Source organism: Zootoca vivipara, chromosome 16 (genome assembly GCF_963506605.1).
Source record: "Zootoca vivipara chromosome 16, rZooViv1.1, whole genome shotgun sequence".
Classification (NCBI taxonomy): Eukaryota; Metazoa; Chordata; class Lepidosauria; order Squamata; family Lacertidae; genus Zootoca; species Zootoca vivipara.
In genome coordinates this window covers 16623528-16643084 of record NC_083291.1, presented here as the reverse complement: position 1 = coordinate 16643084, position 19557 = coordinate 16623528, and the positions used below count along the sequence as shown (strand labels likewise).

General features: G+C 43.3%; 1 protein-coding gene and 1 non-coding gene across 9 annotated transcripts in view; both read left to right on the top strand.

Annotated features, from left to right (window-relative positions):
• Window positions 1-19557, top strand: part of ZNF462 (zinc finger protein 462) — a 158175-nt gene that overhangs the window by 35738 nt on the left and 102880 nt on the right. The window lies entirely within an intron of this gene.
• On the top strand, window positions 9261-9333 carry TRNAN-GUU (transfer RNA asparagine (anticodon GUU)). Its single transcript has one exon. It is a non-coding gene; the product is annotated as a tRNA-Asn (tRNA).

The window sequence follows — 19557 nt, the reverse complement described above, 5'->3', positions numbered from 1 at the left end:
CTGCTCATTATCATTGAATTGTAGAGTTGGAAGGGACCCTGAGGGTCATCGAGTCCAGCCCTCTGCAATGCAGGAAATTCAACTTAAAGCATCCATGACAGATGGCCATCCAACCTCTACTTAAAAAACCTCCAGTGAAGGAGAGCCCATCACCTCCCGACGGGGAGACCTTTCCACTGTCGAACCAGCTCTTAACTGTCAGAAATCTCTTCCTGATGTTTGGTCGGAATCTCCCTTCTTGCAACTTGATCATGATCTGAGAAAAATGGGTGGCAAATATGGAAGTGACTCCCCCCCCCATTCCCTTTAGTTGATAATACACCTAAATAATGAGATGGTGGTCCCTGAGCATTCTGGCTGATAGTCACTTTAGGAACCTCTTCTTTCACTTTAGGAACATCTTCTTTACCATCTTTTCTGTTCGTATCCACAGTTTCCCATTGCAATTATATGCACAGGTTAATTGTCTTGTGAATTGTGTGAAAAAGTATGCATGTGTTTGGTTTCAAATATACAGCCTGTAGATTCCGTGATTGTCTCCTAGGATTTGAATTTTCCTACAGATCAGCAGCTCTTCATTCCCCCCTCCCCCCCATTCTCTATACTTTTTAACTTTTACATCTCTCAGATGTTCTTTTGTGCTCCTTTCAAAGACGATTTTACCCTGCCCTCATTTATTATCAGATTTCTTTCCCAACCTAACCCAAAGTGTCAAGGCTCTGGAGTTTTGCCCCCCCCCTTTTTCTGATGATGAGAGGTGTGGTATAAATAGTTGCAAATATGGAACAAGGTTTTGCAGTGATGGAGGAAGCGTAAGCAGAAGTTTGTTGTTCTTAGAGGGGAACATGCGGCTCTTTTATCAGTCGCTGTATTATATGGAACAGCAGCAAGTTATCAGCTTTATAAGCTCTGGAGAAAGTCTGGGTTAAAATCCAAAGGAAAATATTAAACTAGGGTTGCAGTTGCCAAATCAAGAATGCCTAGTTGCCATTTTGGGGCCAGACGTCTCAAAAGTTATATTTCTCAATAGAACTTTTTGGTTCCTGAAATTCGTTTTGATTGTGCAGATAAAATATAAAGGATTGAATTCTGCAGGGGGTGGGCATGGGGGCCGGTCCGGAAGCCTCTCTTTAGTTTTAGGGCCCAACCCGTGAAGGTGCTCTGGGGCTCAGCTGAATGGCCATCTGTCTTGGACATTGGTGGCCAAACTTGGCCTTCCAGCTGTTTTTGGACTACAACTCCCATTATCCCTAGCTAATAGGACCAGTGGTCAGGGATGATGGGAATTGTAGTCCCAAAACAGCTGGAAGGCCAATTTTGAGTTGAGATTCCTGCATTGCATAGGGTTGGACTAGATGACCTTCAGGGTCCCTTCCAACTCTATAATTCTTTGATTCTATGGGGGGAAAAAATGAATGAATTCTGGAAGTCCCCACAGAATACCTTATTGGGAAAGGCGCATATGAAAGTATTGCCATACTAATGCCTTCAGTGAGTCTAAATACGTCTTAGGAATATATTGGGATAATACAGACTTGTGTTTACTGGGCTGTAGGGTTGCCATACGTCCAGAATTTCCTGGACATAGCCTGGATTTTGCCGTCACAAATTGCGTCCGGGCGGAAATCTCTGGAATGTCTGGGAAATGGCAACCCATGTTGGAAGTGTAGATTTTGGCAAAATTATTGAAATTCCTCAAAAAAAAAAAAGCTCCACAACTTTTGCCTCCTTCCCCTCAACAATGTTTGTGTCCTGATTTTCACTTTTTGAAATACGGCAACCATAATGGGTTGCTGTAAGGAGGAGGTATTTAGTACTGTGAACCAGATGTAAGTGTATCTATATACAAGAAATGTAGAAGGACTTATTCATGATGTAAAAAACTTGGAGTTGATCATTGGAAGCAAGCAGCGGATAAAATTTAAAATAGATTTATTTTTATTTTATTTTGTGTGTGTATAAAAGTCCAAAACAATGAGGAGCTAACTACTAGAACATTTTGCAAGTGTGCCTTAATTAAAAGACCCCGATTAGATTTCTGATTAATAGAATCTTACTTAAGTAACACACAGTCTTAATCATTTGGGCTTTTTCCGAAGCTTGATTGGTTCAGTTACTTATGCAATTTTATAGTCCGCACCTACCCTAGAAGCATTTTCTGCTTTTCAAGTCAATGAAACTACCCCATGAAATGTGTTTCAGGTGAAAACAATGCCGCTTGCCAATTTAGACATCTCACGTTAGCTCTGCATTATGCCCACATTTCTGTGCCAATTTTACACACAGCAGACTAACCACACAAAAATGGGGAGGGTTTTTTTTGGGGGGGGTGGTACTAATCTGAATATACAGATATCATAACAGAGTGGTAAGAAACCACTTGCCGGGTCACCATAGTAAGTATAAAATACTGTAAATAAATCTTCAAGTTGATCTGGCAGAGAAATTTGTGGCGTAAAAGAGAAAACGACCCCGCCATTTTGTCAAACAAATAACACAGATACAGTATGTATAAGCAAGCAGGCTAATGCACATATTTCGGGGTTTATTTACAAGGTAGCGTTGCAGGTATTACATTGGGGAAAAACTTTTTAATTTGTGGTTATCAGCAGGTCAGTAAAACAGGCAAGGACTGAGAATATATGGAGTGCTAAGGTGGTTTGAAAAACATACAAACCTAATGACCCGTCTATACTCTTGACACATCAAGGAACCATACTAATGAAATTCCTGCTTGAATCCACTCTGGGTGGCTGGTTCACTAATCATACAGTTGTACCTCGACTTACGAACAACTTGACAACCGAATTTTTTGACTTATGAATGGGGCAAATCGCCGCACGCGTACGAATTTCTCTACATCCGAATGGAAACCGCGGCGGTTTTAGATAGGGTTTTTTCGACTTACGAATTGTTAGATGGGGTTGCTTCGACTTACGTTCCAATGCATTCCTATGAGAAATTGCGTTTCCAATGGCGCTTTTCGACTTACAAATTTTTCGACCTACGAAGGTGCCTTCGGAACGGATTGAATTCGTAAGTCGAGGCACCACTGTATTATAGTACATCCATACACACACACACACACACACTCACACACATGCAGTCCTTGTGTGTTTCTTCTGTTTCCTGCCTTATATGTGTGATCTCCTTGATTCTGCACATCCTTGCTCCAGCTCCTTGTATCTTTCTGTTTTGCATGCCCTGTTCCCTGACCAGGCAGGTCCCTTCAGATATAATCTCCCCTCCTGGGATGCTGCTTCTCAGTTTCCTTTAGCTTCCCTCTTTCCTAAAATCTCCTGAGCCGTGTATTGGTGACTCCTGGACTTATTAGGTGTGCCGTTTCTTCAGAGGCATGACAGAAAGCTGAACCATTCATTTCCCCAACCGCTTCTACAGTCTTACCTTAGGTTTTTAGGATAGGTTACATGTAACGGGTGGCTACATGGGACGCAGGTGGCGCTGTGGGTTAAACCACAGAGCCCAGAGCTTGCTGATCAGAAGGTCGGCGGTTCAAATTCCCGCAACAGGGTGAGCTCCCATTGCTCGGTCCTAGCTCCTGCCAACCTAGCAGTTCGAAAGCACGTCAATGTGGAGGAAAATAAATAGGTACTGTTCCAAGCGGGAAGGTAAACTGCGTTTCCATGCGCTGCTCTGGTTCGCCGGAAGCGGCTTTGTCATGCTGGCCACATGACCTGGAAGCGGTACGCCGGCTCCCTCGGCCCAATAACGCGAGATGAGCGCCGCAACCCCAGAGTCGGTCACGGCTGGACCTAATGGTCAGGGGTCCCTTTACTTTACATGTACCAGGTGGCGCTGTGGGTTAAACCACAGAGCCTAGGCCTTGCCGATCAGAAGGTCGGCGGTTCGAATCCCCGCGACGGGATGAGCTCCTGTTGCTTGGTCCCAGCTCCTGCCAACCTAGCAGTTCGAAAGCACATTAAAGTGCAAGTAGATAAATAGGTACCGCTACAGCGGGAAGGTAAACAGCGTTTCCGTGTGCTGCTCTGGTTCGCCAGAAGCGGCTTTGTCATGCTGGTCACATGACTTGGAAGCTGTACGCCGGCTCCCTCGGCCAATAACGCGAGATGAGTGCCGCAACCCCAGAGTCGGTCATGACGGGACCTAATGGTCAGGGGTCCCTTTATCTTTACCTTTACATGTGGCAGTGCCTATTGTGTACGGCAAGAGGTAAATCAGTCCTGTAAACTTCTAAGGTACAATTAATTGGACCAGTTTTGTGTGCAGTCCAATCAAACCATATCGGAGAGCTGGGAAAGGGCTCTACTAGGATGCAGGGCAACGTTTAGGACAGGTGTACTGCTCTTGATGTGTAGCTTAGTTTCTGAGCCCAAGCCCAAAGAGCAGATCTCTGATTTTCTCTCTCTCTTCACAGCAGCCATAATGGACTCCAAGCCCTCTTCACCTTGGGCCATTGGCTGGGTATGATAAAGGCCGTAGTTAACAGCACCTGGGTACCCAAGGTTGTTGGAGGTTGTTTTAGAGGAACCTGATCTCACCTGAAATAGGGGAAATCTGCCCTCATTGTTAAATAATTGCAGTACTGAAAGATGAAACGCCACTTTCAGACATGCAGACACACCCCTGTCAGGATAAGAATAACATGGCAGAGCATCTGCAACGCTGAGACTTGCAGAAGCGATCCTTTTGCAAAATCTTAACGATTTGGCTGCAAAGTTTGAGCAAGAAATGCAAGGTTTGGAGATGGACCAGCTGATTTGTTTGTTCCTTTCACACTTCACGTGCTCTGATAACAACAAAGGTGCAAGGGTTTGGCTCTTGTTTGGCTGCCTTCAAACTCACAGAGACTTGAAAAAGCATGTCTTGGTTTTGAACTCTGCCTGCTTAACAGCTCAGTGATTCTGCCCAAGTTCTCCCGGTGTGCTGTTTTTCCTCTTTTCTTGAAACATTTAGTTAATATCAGGCCCAAACTGCAGAACTTGAGTTATTGCAAATAGGAACGCTCCCTTCTACCCAAATAAGGCTACACTCTGACAGTCCTAAGCAAACAGCATTCGCTACTGCAGAGGTTATTCAGAAGGACATGTCGTAGCTTATTGCTGTCTTCTTTCCATGTATTGTAAGAACAGGAGTAATGCAGTTTTTCCTCCCACCTCCCGGCCAAAGGCTCACACTCATTCCGTTACATGGTGATATTATAAGAGTTCTTGGCTCTGCCATAGTCTCCAAGGTGGATAGAGGCACTGCGCTCAGGAACCCCTATAACATCCAGGCAAAGCAAATGTCTGGGAGTCTACACCAGTAGGAAAAGAAGTGGCTCGTTCCCTTCCCCATTTTGATGCCTTGCACAATAGTGCGTCACTTGTAAAAGGGACATGCGGCCTTGCACAACTTGTCACCTTCAAAGGCAAATCGCCTTACAGGCATGGCTACCTACCTACCAGGGATTCAGTTAAATCTTTTGTTTTGTTACCTGATGGCAGCCATAAAACATAGGAGCTCTTGAGGACTTGACTAGGATGTTGTTCGGTTGGTTGGGTCACAACTTTGCTCATTTTGACATTGCTGCTATTAAATTGAGTACCCAACCTTTGGTAGCAGGTTCAGAATTTAAAACAGTTAAGGCAAGTTTCAGTCGCAGGGGTGGAATGTGTCCTGAAAACACAAATCTCAGGCGTCAAAAGGCCAGGCTGAAGAGTTGTGTCTTCAGCATTCGCCCAAAGCTGTATGGTGAACATGCAGATGCACCTTGGTGGGGATGGGGACCCTGCAACTTAGGCTCAGAACCCCAATGCTTCCTGTAACACCTCTCTCTTCAAATCAGTACACAGACTTGATCTATTTGCATTAAAATTCCAGGACATGCGTATCATTTATTCACTTCTAAGAAATAGCTTCAGGTCTAAATACTTAGAATTCCAGCGTGGCAGGGTTGCTCAAAATAGGTTTCACACCTTTTCTTTTTTTTTACTTCCTATGTTTTCTGTGTTTGCTTTTGCGACTTTTATCTTTGCAGTCCTGCTTATTGTGATCTATGACTTCAGCAGCCGAACCAAACGGCCAGTGATCACCTAACACCCCTTGGTAAATAGCAAGGGCTGTTTGAAAATTGCCTCCCAAAGATTTCTGCCCAATTTCTGTTTATTTATTGTGTGTGTGTGTGTGATTTGCTGAATAGTATTTGGGGTGAAATGAAGGCAAATTTTTAAAAGAAATTTATCAGAACGCACTGCCTTTCCCTCCCTCCCTCCCTCCGTTTCTCAAGTTTGCCTGTTATATTTCTGACTCGTGGGGACAAAAATAATGGCTTTGTTGCTATCAAGGTGTACTTTCATTGCCTCCTATGTGTGTTCTGCTCCAGTATTTGGAATCTGTGGAAATGCTTTCTGGTCTGGGAAGGATGCCTAGAATTGAGAACTGCCTCTGCCAACCTGGGAACGATTGGGAATTGCCAATTTACACTGAGAGCAAAGGCTTTACAGTAGCCAATTGCAAGATGCCAGCCTTCCGCTTTCCCTTCCCCACCTCTCCCCAGACTGTTGGACTTGTCTTTACTATGCATGTGGCCTCAATTATCAATTATTTTCTAGATGCTTGCTTACGGTGGCTGTACACTCTTATAAACACAGTGAGATTTACTTCCAGTAAACATAGCTGGGATTGTACTGCTAGTACCTACCCTAAGGTTCTCTTTTCTCAATCTCAGACTTTCTCACACAGGAAAAGGGAGAGTTCAAAGGTTGTTAAGTTTCAAGCAAGGAAATAAGCTTCTGAATAAGGGCTTCCATCTTTCTGCCAGGCTTTTACCACAAGGTAAGAATCATAGAATTGTAGAGTTGGAAGGGACCCCAAGGGTCATCGAATCCATGACTGATGGCCATCCAACCTCTGTTTAAAAACCTCCAAGGAAGGAGAGTCCACAACCTTCAGAGGGAGACCATTCCACTGTCAAACAGCTCATGCTGTCAGAAAGTTTTTCCTGATGTTTCGTCGGAATCTCCTTTCTTGCAGTCAATTGTTTTGCTTTATTTATTTGATTGGCACCTTTATAGGCTGCCGTATAATAAACTTCAACTAGAAACAAAACTGTTATTTTTTAATTAAAAAAACCGAGAGCAATAAAAGCAGCATTAAAGATATAAATACAGCGTAAAAAGTGTCCATCTCCATATTGATAACGTACCGATAACAATGAACAAATAATGCGGGCAGAGTTTACAATACACACCGGCGCTGCGGTGGGGGCTGCCCAGAGGGAGCACGTGGTTAAAATACTTCTGTCAAATCTGCACTGCAAATTAAAACCAGCTTGAAACTGATTTAACTGGAAAGAGAACCTTGGAAAGTGTGTTTCTGTGGAATTCTGAGTTTCTTTCAGGAGGCCTGGCTTCCTGTAGTTCCCAATGGTCCTTAAATTCACAGCAGTAAAGTCAAAATTGGAAGAAGCGTGGATAGGACTGATCGCTTTTGTAGTTTGAGTTTAAGCAGTCCCAGACTGTTGTCATGGCTTATATATATATATATAGAGAGAGAGAGAGAGAGAGAGAAACCTTTTGTATTCCTAACATGCCTGTTAGCTTCTCTACCAAAACTTATTTACAATCATACCTCTGGTTACGTTTGCTGCAGGTTGCATATTTTCAGCTTAAGAACATGGTGCGCACGCATGCGCAGAAGCGTTTTGTGCTCTTCGCACATGCACAGAAGTGCTCTTTCGGCGCTTCACGCATGCGCAGAAGCACCACTCCGGATACGTACTTTTCAAGGTGAGATCCCGGAACGGATCAAGTACGTATCCAGAGGTACCAGTGTGTATTGGTAATTTATGACTGGATAGCCTATTGTACTGCCTCCTCCCCCAAATTTTGGATGGTGCCCTGCTCTGCAGCCAGCCTTGTCTTGTGATATTTTCATGTGAAACCTTGTCCACTTGTTGCAGCAATAAACCGCATGTGGGTTTTGTACTTGTTTATACAGTGGGGTGTAGCTATGCACAGTTGTTAGGTAGACATCTTTGGCTCCGGGAAATAAATGGCGAGGCTTCCTGAGATCACCTTTGCCTTACGGGGAAGTTAATGAGCAGGGCATCATTTGTAGCCCTGCCTAGTGACTGAAGGCCTTCTTGCAATCTTTTCCTCCCATAATGAAAGAACTATTGGAATGAGGCAATAAATATATTCAATATGTTTTAGATGATAAACTCCTCTTGTCTCCAAACTCAATTCAAAGAGATTTGCATGGAACCAAAACATCAGTAGGAGTGCTTAGATGGAGGGCCATGTTTAATTCCCCCCCCCTTTTAAATTCTGTATTATAGTAGCATATTTGAACCAAAATACCCTCGCCCTCCACAAAGTGTCCCCAGAATGCCGTTGATTACAATTTCACTGATGTAGAAGCTGCCGCTTTAGATTGATTATTCAGTGAATGAACACTTCCAGTTTCAACAGTTGAAAAATAGTTATTGTGCCTAAATCAAGATTCAGGTAGGTAGCCGTCTTGGTCTGATGCAGTTGAAATACCTGTACAGTGGTACCTCGGTTTACGAATTTTCGGTTTACGAACGCCATGGACCCATCTGGAACGGATTAATTCACTTTCCATTACTTTCAATGGGAAAGTTCGCTTCAGTTTATGAACACTTCAGTTTAAGTACTCCGCGGACAGTGTGGAACAGATTAATCCACTTTCCACCACTTTCAATGGGAAAGTTCGCTTCAGTTTATGAACGCTTCAGTTTATGAACAGACTTCCAGAACCAATTGTGTTCATAAACCAAGGTACCACTGTATATAAAAAAAATAAAAAATTGTCCAGTAGCACCTTAGAGATCAACTAAGTTTGTTCTTGGTATAAGCTTTCATGTGCTTGCACACTTCTTTGCACACGAAAGCTTATACCAAGAACAAACTTCGTTGGTCTCTAAGGTGCTACTGGACCTCTTAAAAAAATATTTATACAGCATATATATATATATTGCCTAAATCAAGACGGTGAAGCTGTTTCTGAGCAGAACATTAAAATGCAAATTGTTCTATGTTAAAAAAAATCTGTCTTTGAAGGATCTTGCAGTCACTATATGGCTGAGCTACAAAACCCAGATAATTTTGGGGGCCACTCTTATATTTATTACTAATCTTAAGGGGGCTATATTTACCATGAAAGAGCATTTTTTGTGTGTCAAGTGTTTCTATCCTTTTCTGTTAGCCTTCATTTTCTTAGGGGCTCTCATAGTGCATCCTATTTCCTGAACTCTTTTCACTCCTAACCCTCCCTCTACCCCGTGGTGCAGTGGGTCAGCACATTTGGCTGTTAACCAGAAGGTTGGTGGTTCGAGCCCACCCAGAGGTAGCTGTGGGCAGGATTCCTGCATTGCAGAGGGTTGGACTAGACTCAGGCACCCCCAAACTCGGCCCTCCAGCTCTTTTGGGACTACAACTCCCATCATCCCTAGCTAACAGGACCAGTGGTCAGGGATGATGGGAACTGTAGTCCCAAAACAGCTGGAGGGCTGAGTTTGGGGGGTGCCTGGCACTTGATGAACCTCGTAGCCCCTTCCAGCTCTACAATTCCATGATTCTATACTTCATAGGACTCTTTCCCCCTCCCTGTTTCTCTGCACCACTAGAAATCTGCACCCACTATGTCTCTCTTGTTTTCTGTCCCCCCCACCTCCCCTCTTTCTCTTCCCAAACTTTATGTACCACACTGCTCTCTCATCTCTTTCTAAGTCACACTTCCTTCTCTCACTGTCTCTTTCCACCAATATTTCAATTTTCCCCAGCCACAGGGGAATCTCCTTCCCCCTCCATCTCTTTTTGTCCTCCCCTCTCCTTTTCCTTCAACACACATACTGGCAAAACAGCACACAAGGCTTTCACTCCAGCTCTGTCACATTCTTCCAAATCCCGAGAATGAGTTGGGGGGGGGGAGCTTCAAGCAGCCCATAGGCTTGCCGTTGTGGATTTAGCATGGCTGTGTCACAGGAAGAGAAGTTGCAGGTATGAATTTCACGATGCATCTTGTAGCACAGAGATAACTCTTCCAGATGTTTTTGGACAGCTGCTCCCATCCTCCCAGTCTTGCTGGCTGTGCTTGATGGGACTCCAACAACATCTAGAGCGCTACTTCGGTTCCCCATCCCTGGTCCAGAGTATTATTATTATTACTTTAATTGAATTTATATACCACCCTATACCCAGGACGGTTCACAGAATAAAATCAAAATATAAAACCACAAGATACACGCATCAAAACAAAAATACAGTGGTGCCTCGCTAGACGAATTTAATTCATTCCACGGGTCTTTTCTTATAACGAAAAATTCATCTAGCGAATCCCATAGGAATGCATTGAATTAGTTTTTGAATTTTTTTGCCCATAGGAACGCATTAATTGAATTTCAATGCATTCCTATGGGAAACTGCGATTCGCTAGACGAATTTTTCATAAAACGAATTCGTCTAGCGAGGCAACCTCCGCTCGAAAAATCCTTTCGTTAAGCGGAAATTTCGTTAAAGCGAGGCACCACTGTAACAGCAACCCAATAACCAGTGGTTGCATGCCTTACTTTATACTTTCCACTTGCCAAATTAGAGAGTAGCAAAATTTGATGGGCTGAGTTAGGCTGCAATCCGAGTAAGCCCCGTCGAACTGTACTTTTGAGTAGACGTGTATAGGGGTGTACTTCAGAAAACCTCTGGTTGTAATGGGTGGTCCTGCTTTTTGTTTTTTGTTCATAACACACACACACACACACACACACACACACACACACCATGTCCTCCTGTATGATGCTATCTGACTTTGGGTCCCGGATTGTTTTCAGAGCAACCTCTGCAATGAAAGACTATCCACAGTTCTTCCTTCAGTAGAAAATAGCGCTTGTCTCGCTGGCCGTAAGATCAGTTAAGAATGGATTGAAAGAGATGCCCTTGATAACAGCACAGAGAGCTCTATTGTAGCTCCATATGGGCTCACCCATGTCTCCTTTTTCCTCCTTGCTCTTTTGCAGGCACGTGACCCAACCCTGCAGTTCATTATAGCCCCAGCAAAGCTGATACTAGCACCATCTGGGTCTATTTGGCCCATGTTAGGTAGGCATCCTCGATTCCTTAGGTCTTTTGCCCACATTCTTCTGCACCAAGGCTTGTGGTAATGCGAACCCGACTTGAACTAATTCCCAGGAGGACACATTCATAATACAGTGGTACCTCTACTTACGAATAACTCTACTTACGAATGTTTCTACTTACGAATGGAGCTCCGTCCGCCATCTTGGATGCGGTTTAGATAGGATTTTTTCTACTTACGAATTTTTTCTCCCAATGCATTCCTATGGGATTCGACTTACAATTTTTTTCTACTTACAAATGTGTGTTTGGAACGCATTAAATTCGTAAGTAGAGGTACCACTGTACATTGATATGCGTTAAATATCACAACTGCATTTGCATTACAGCGCACCTTCGCTGCTGGCCGGTTTGGGGGCTGAGAGCATCCCACAGTGCCTTGAAGCACACTGAACCTGCCAAGGGTGTGATGCATTGTGTCGCTCTTAGGAAAATTAAAAAGGAAAAGAAGGTACAAGGTGTGTGGGGTTAACCGCCCCCCCCATTTCACAGAGCATCTCTACCCTGCCCCCTTTTTTGTAATTGACAGTAATGTTGGCTGAAGAGAGTTGGGCTAATGTTGATGCAGATGTCATTTGACCTGGGTTTTTCTTCCATTCCTTTTTTAAGTTTTTGCTTACCGTGTTTCTCATATTATAAGACATGTCTTATATTTATTTTTTCCTCAAAAAAACACACTATGGCTTATTTTCAGGGTATGTCTTATATTTTTCCTCCTCCTCCTCCTGCCATGGCCGGCATTGCTGCTGCGCCTATCACTATGTCTTATTTTCGGGGTATGGCTTATATTCCTTGAATGCTTAAAAATCCTGCTATGGCTTATTTTATGGGTATGTCTTAAAATATGAGAAACAGGGTACTTTGGGCACAATCCATTAGAAAGTTATCCTCGGCTCTGCTGAAGTGTATGAGAGCTGCCAAGCAGCCAGAGTACGGTAGCACTTTGATTTATTTCAGTGAAACCAGCACCTGCTATTTTGGGGCAAAATCTGCTGAGACACAAACACATGCAAGTGGTTCTGTGTGTGTGTGTGTGTGTGTGTGTACGTACTGTTAATGTTGGCGACACGCTTTTTAGACAGCATCATTTTGCGACACAGTAATTTCCCAGCAAACTGGAGGTTAAGCTAACCTCTCAAAAGCTCATTCGCATGACACACCTACACACTTACGTGTCGCGCGACACACAGTTTGGAAAGCTCTGATATACACATTTGTAGTGTCTGAGTTGACTTGAGCTGCTGCAACATTTCTTCATCATTGCCCTGGTGAAATTTGGCAGTTGGTTTTTTCCCTTGGTGGTTTAGAACAAGGAGTTCCCAATAGCATTGAACAAGATGCTCTGTTGCAATGTGATGCTTGAAATATGCCTTTGGGGTTTGCGTGTGTGTTTGCAGTGATATACTTTGCTTTGCTTTAGTAGCCTGCTGAGCAGTTACACTGAGATGGTTGGCATTTTAAATTGAGTATCTTTGGGTTTTGCGTGACTTTCTCTGTGCTTTCGTATCTATCCTTTCTGACTGCAGAGTGGAAAGCACTGACTTTATCAGTTCACGTATACGAACATTGCCAATGAGCAATTGGTGTTTAATCTTGTGAACTGCCCTGAGATCTTCAAATGAACAGCAGTATATAAGAAATAATAATAATTGTTGGGCAGTTTTGCTGCTGGCCTTTTCTGTGTTAGCGCTTATGGAGTTACAGTATTCAAGGTAATGAAGCCAGCTTGTGACCAGATTCAGCTCCTCAATCAATATCCTCTTTCAAAGGAGCAAACCCATATTTCTAGAAAATGAGCGACACAAGCAGTGATGTGCAATGGTTCAGATGCATCCAGATCCCTGAGAATCTCAGGTTTCATATTTTTTCCAGCAAGTTTTTAATTACTGCAAAGATATGCTTGAAAACATGGTGTGTGATGCCTGCTGGAATCTCCGAAGCTAACGAGGTTGCCGAATAAGATTTCTAGGTGCTGAGAGTGGGGCTCCGGTTCCTCTTTGCCCCTCCCCTTAATTACCCAAAATTGGAAAAAAAGCCGTTGTGCAAAAATAAGACAATTATGTAAATCTGCTTCATTTGCATAATTTACACGGCATGCCGAAACAACATTTTGTTTTGGACTACCTGGCCACAGAACTTTAATTATAGTATGGAGAACACACAAACTTGGGTTGTCAGAATCTGGCTTGCTATAAACTCTGATTCATGATCCATTCTAGATGTTTCTGGACTCCAGTTTGCACCAGCTCCGGCCATGGGTTTTGCTGAGTGACTGAGTTCACTAGGGCTGCCTTCACCAACCCTCCAGATGTTTGCTGGCTGTGACTGGTGGGAGCTGTAGCTGAAAACATCTGGAGGGCACCAGGTTGATGAAGGCTGCTGTAGGGTCTCAGGCAAAGTTTGCTTCCAGGTTCAGTATAATCACACTCACCAGAGATGGGCTTCCGACTGATTTCCTGCCGTCAGCAAAAATCTCAGTGTGGAAACATCTCAAAGGAACAAATGCCTTCAACAGGATGAAGCATCGGAGATATAAGTAGTTTTAATTGATGCTCCGCATTATCCCAAGAGGTGTCAGAATGGGTTGTAGCAATTATACACATAGACGAGGTGAATCCCCGTCCCCCCAAGCACTCAGAGTCTAAAGTGTGTAGGAGATGCAACTACAAATGAAAAATATGTTGGCAAGAGGAACGTCAGAGTGAATTAATCTTGGAACACAATTTGTGTGTATGCGAGACAGCATTCTACACCAAGTTGGGGGCAGGCGGAGTATGGTGGGGGGGGGGGGAGAAAGAATGTGATTGTGATGCGAGAAAGGGATACTGACTTTCCCACTGGCAACACAAGGGTGTTAACATAGGCACAGCGAAAAGAGAATTATATCTCGGTTATGACTGGACAAAGTAGGTAACTAATGATTTTGACAGCTGAGATCCTTCATCCCTTAAGGAAGTTTCGCCAGCCTCAGTTATGCCAATTGCAGTTTCCCTCCCACCCCAGGAATATGAAAATGAAGGGAATCAACAACATATAACTGACCAGATTTCCATAGTCAATTATGGAATAACCTGCTGCTCCTTTGCATCGCCGAACCTCAGATTTGACAGGTGCGGACAGAAGATACCCTTCTGACACACACATTCCTATCTCTTTTCACCAAGGTATTCCCTGAACCTCACCAATTGGCTTAGTATGCCTTGGTCACAGTCATCTTCACCTCCCTTTAATGATTATTCTTCAGGAAACACTATATCTTGTAAGTGCAAGAGGGAATTGCACACACAGCTGCTGTAGAAGCAAGCCAGTATTCAGGCTTGTCTCTTTGTCTGGAAGCTCACTGAGTAACAGCGCTGGGCAATATGTTGTTGTATCACCCAAAACCAGTCTGAAGTTCATACTGTGACATCGATTTCATAATTTTTGACCTGGCAGTATAGTGTGAATCATGATGTGTCTGCAAATAATAATAATAATAATAATAATAATAATAATAATAATAATAATATATTATTATTATTATTTATACCCCACCCATCTGGCTGGGTTTCCCCAGCCAATCTGGGTGGCTTCCAACAGAAAAAATACAGTAATCTATTAAACATTGTTCTAGTTACAGGTAGGTAGCCGTGTTGGTCTGAGTCGAAGCAAAATAAAAAAATTCCTTCAGTAGCACCTTAAAGGCCAACTAAGTTTATATTTTGGTATGAGCTTTCGTGTGCATGCACACTTCTTCAGATATTAAACATTAAAAGCCTCCCTAAACAGGGCTGCCTTCAGATGTCTTCTAAAAATCTGGTAGCTGTCTTTCTCTTTGACATCTGATGGGAGGGCGTTCCACAGGGCGGGCGCCACCACCAAGAAGGCCCTCTGCCTGGTTTCCTGCAACTTGGCTTCTCGCAACGAGGGAACCGCCAGAAGGCCCTCGGTACTGGACCTCAGTGTCCGGGCAGAACGATGGGGGTGGAGACGCTCCTTCAGGTATACGGGACCGAGGCCATTTAGGGCTTTGAAGGTCAGCACCAACACTTTGAACTGTGCTCGGAAAGGTACTGGGAGCCAATGTAGATCTTTCAAGACCAGTGTTATGTGGTCTCGGTGGCCGCTCCCAGTCACCAGTCTAGCTGCCGCATTCTGGATTAGTTGTAGTTTCCGGTTCACCTTCAAAGATAGCCCCACGTAGAGCGCATTGCAGTAGTCCAAGCAGGAGATAACCAGAGCATGCATGCGTACCAAGCAAAAACCACAATCAGGGTAAAACTGTGAAGCCAGCCAATGCTTCTCTCGATTCCTGCCGCCTCTGTCGGCTCAGCCGTCTCCTGCAGGGAGCAGCATATCACAAGAGCAGACGCTAGCAAAAATCACGATGAGGGAAAAACCGTGAAGCCTCTACATGGCTCCATCCTTATTTCAGACACCGTGATATATCAGTATATCGTTATGTTTAGCTGGTGATCTATCATGACCTTGAAAACCAGGTATCACCCAGCTCTACTGAGTAATCACTATCAATGTCTACCCCAAGTATATTCGACCTTTTGAGACCCACGGCCCACTTTTAACCCCAACATGCATTTGGGGACCCATTTCTTAATCTTTCACCATACAGTCATACCTCGGTTTAAGTACGCTTCAGTTTAAGTACTCCGCGGACCGTCTGGAACAGATTAATCCACTTTCCATTACTTTCAATGGGAAGTTTTGCTTCAGGTTAAGTACGCTTCAGGTTAAGTACGGACTTCCAGAACCAATTACACTCATACTTTGGGCTAAGTACGCTTCAGGTTGAGTACTCCGCAGACCCATCTGGAACGGATTAATCCACTTTCCATTACTTTCAATGGGAAAGTTCACTTCAGGTTAAGTACGCTTCAGTTTAAGTACTCCACGGACCGTCTGGAACGGATTAATCCACTTTCCATTACTTTCAAAGTTTGCTTCAGGTTAAGTACGCTTCCGGAACCAATTGTGTACTTAAACTGAGGTACCACTGTATATTCACATGCTGTTTTTGCTTCTGGTGCGACCCATCTGATCGCACCATGACCCACAGTTGAAGACCCCAGTCTAACCCACTTCACGAGGTCATTGTAAGGGGAAACGGGATGCCCCATGTGTTCAGTGGAAGCCAAAGAGTTCCAAGAAGTGCAAGAAGCAGCTTTATAGTGAGCAAAAAGTATCATCCCAGCAGTTACGGTAACTTTTTAACAGATGTGTCTGTCCCTTAAAAGCAACTCTTTGAATGGTTTTAGTTTGTGTTTTTGATGTAGCACCACATTTTCTTCCTGGGCTGCTTGAACAGCTGATTTTATGCAATTTATCATACACGTTCTCTTTCTGTATTTGGTCTTCAGATGGTTTCTTCTGACATTTCCCTCGCTCAGGGTAACTGATCGTGAAACGTTATGTGCCTGTGTCTCTGTGTGTGTTGTATATATGTGTATAAACATTCCAAAAATACATTCTAGATTCATCCCTGTGTGCATTCCTTATTTCAAAAGGAAAATGGAAAACTCTGTTCCTCAGCTCATTCACAAGTGTCTTTCCGTCCACCACCGGTTTGTATACACAAGCGGTTCATCCCAACCTCCACGCTGTTATATTATCATCCGCACAGCGCGCTGAAAAGACATATTCTCTTAGATTTCCTTTCCTTTGATTTCCTCTTCTGTTTGCGCTGTGTAAAGCCCACCCCCCCACCCCGCAAGACATATGGCCAAATTGTGGATCTGGTGATGGCCCAAGGTAGCTACAATAATTAATGAGCTGTTTGAAAATTTATTAGCATCTGCTATTCTAATTTGCTATTAAGCACAGCTGTGGATTGGAAAATTTCAAGCACAAGGTATCCAACTGCATATTTATTTCCCCCCACCCCTTTGCTAAAGGCTTCAGTTTCGGTTGTAATAAAGTAATTGTGCTCCCCAGAAGGTTTGTGTTTAATACATGAAGGCAACAAACATTATTACAGTCATACCCTGGGTTACAGCCGCTTCAGGTTGCGTCTTTTCAGGTTGCACTCCTCGCTGAACCCGGAAGTACCGGAACAGGTTACTTCCGGGTCTTTTCGGGTTGCACTCCGCGCTGAACCCGGAAGTACCGGAACAGGTTACTTCCGGGTCTTTTCGGGTTGCACTCCGCACTGAACCCGGAAGTACTGGAACAGGTTACTTCCGGGTTTCGGCGCATGTGCAGAAGTGCTAAATGGTCCTTTGTGCATGTGCAGAAGCACCAAATCACGACCCGTTCGTGCACAGATGCACAGACATGGGTTGCGAACACTGTGGGTTGCGAACGTGCCTCCCGCATGGATCATGTTCGCAACCTGAGCGTCCACTGTATTTGTTGTTGTTGTTTAGTTGTTTAGTCGTGTCCGACTCTTCGTGACCCTACTGTATTAGGGAATATTATGTTTATTTGTTAACATTTGTATACCACCCTTATTACTGAGCAGTTGACGAGCTATGAAAAATACATAGCGCAGTATGAATTTAAATGATTTTTAAAAAACCTAATTAAATCAAACTGCTCAAACAAGCACATCCTTTTTTTACACTTTAGACCTAGACTCGTTTGAAGCCTGATCCTGTGTACACTTACTCAGAGGTAAATGCCGCTGAGTTCTCCGGGACCCGCTTCAGACTCAAGTTTGCATAGGATTACCACTTTAGAATTGCATTTATCTCAACTATTTAACACAGACTGTAATTAGCCAAGGCTGCTGCTGTAGTATTCCATCCACATTCCAAATAGATCGGGCGAAAGTGAGCTTATTCTCATGCATGCCGGAGAATAGTCGTGCACTGTAGTAAACGACAACATCAACAACAGAATAAATTAAATCTGGAATCGGGAGCCAGCAGCTATAATCTTAAAAATGAAGCCAGAATATGACAGTTCTCACCCTGCCCGCAATGTGATGCCATTTTGGTCAAAGCTTTAAGCTCCCCCCCCCCAAATTATTTTTATTAGTTTTCCAAAATTTTCCAAATTGAACCAAATTACTTAATTTTTTTTAAATTTTTTAATTCATTTTGTAATAAGAAACTTCTTCTTCTTCTTCTTCTTCTTCTTCTTCTTCTTCTTCTTCTTCTTCTTCTTCTTCTTCTTCTTCTTCTTCTTCTTCTTCTTCTTCTTCCTCCTCCTCCTCCTCCTCCTCCTCCTCCTCCTCCTCCTCCTCCTCCTCCTCCTCCTCCTCTCGTAGCCTGGTAAGATTGTCTTCCATAAACACGGTAAGAAACATAACAGACACAAAAATGCATATACAAAATAACAATCACCCACAACCAAATTAAAACAAGCACCCAACCCAAAACAAGACACACAAAAATATAAAAATAAAAATACAAAAATCTTGTTTTCTCATCTAATTACCTTAACATAATCAATTGGACTTGCTCGAGCCCCTCTTTCTGACTTTCATTTTGACTCATCTTTGGCAATTTATTTAACTCCTGACTTTATCTCCTTATTTAAACAAATCCTTCACATATATTCCCACTATTCTAGACATACATTACCACCATTTCCCCTGAAAACTGATTTATAGTTCTTATTCTATTCTTATTCCCATTATCTTATAATTTAAAATATTTTCCACCCTTTAGCCTCTTCCAAAAATTTCCAAAAATTCCATTTAAATTACTTAATTTACTTGTTTAGGGAAGCTTTTAATGTTTAATAAATTATTGTATTTTAAAATTTCTGTTGGAAGCCGCCCAGAGTGGCTGGGGCAACCCAGCTAGATGGGCGGGGTATAAATAAATTATTATTATTACTATTATTATTATTATTTAACACAATTTCTTTTTTTAAAAAATCAGGTTTCCCGCTCCTGTTGCAAACATACCGTACTTTTCCATGTACAAGATGAGGTTTTGTCTTTGAAAATTATGTAAAAGGGGGGGGGGGGTTGTCTTATACATGGATAATGCATTGGGGGGACGTGGGATTGGTTGTTGCCGCGACCTGGAGATTGTCAGCGGCTGTTGGGCATGCTATTGCTGCCTGTGACAAGGGCTGGTGTTGATTTGCTGTCGCTGCGACAATTTGGCGGGTGCAAGTTTGATTTTGGGACGCGCGTGAGTGGCAGTGTAGGTCAGACGGGTGAGCGATTTTTGGCAACCCCTAAAAAAAGCTCAACAAATCTGGGCAACCCCCCCCCCCCATTTCCCTAATTTGGAGTCCCCCAAAATAGGGGGCATCTTATACACGGGGGCGTGTTATACACGGAAAAATACCGATATGTCCATCTTTTCCACCTGTAGCCATATCACCTCTTCATTAATATCCATTTCATCCTTCACTTGTTCTCCATTCACACAGCTGACCATCATTACCTCCTTACAGACGGCGCCTCGGTTATTTTTTGAAAAATATAAAATCTCAGGCCTGGTGTGCGCTTTAAGCTATTTTTCTTACAGAGGAGATTGAATAGTCCTCC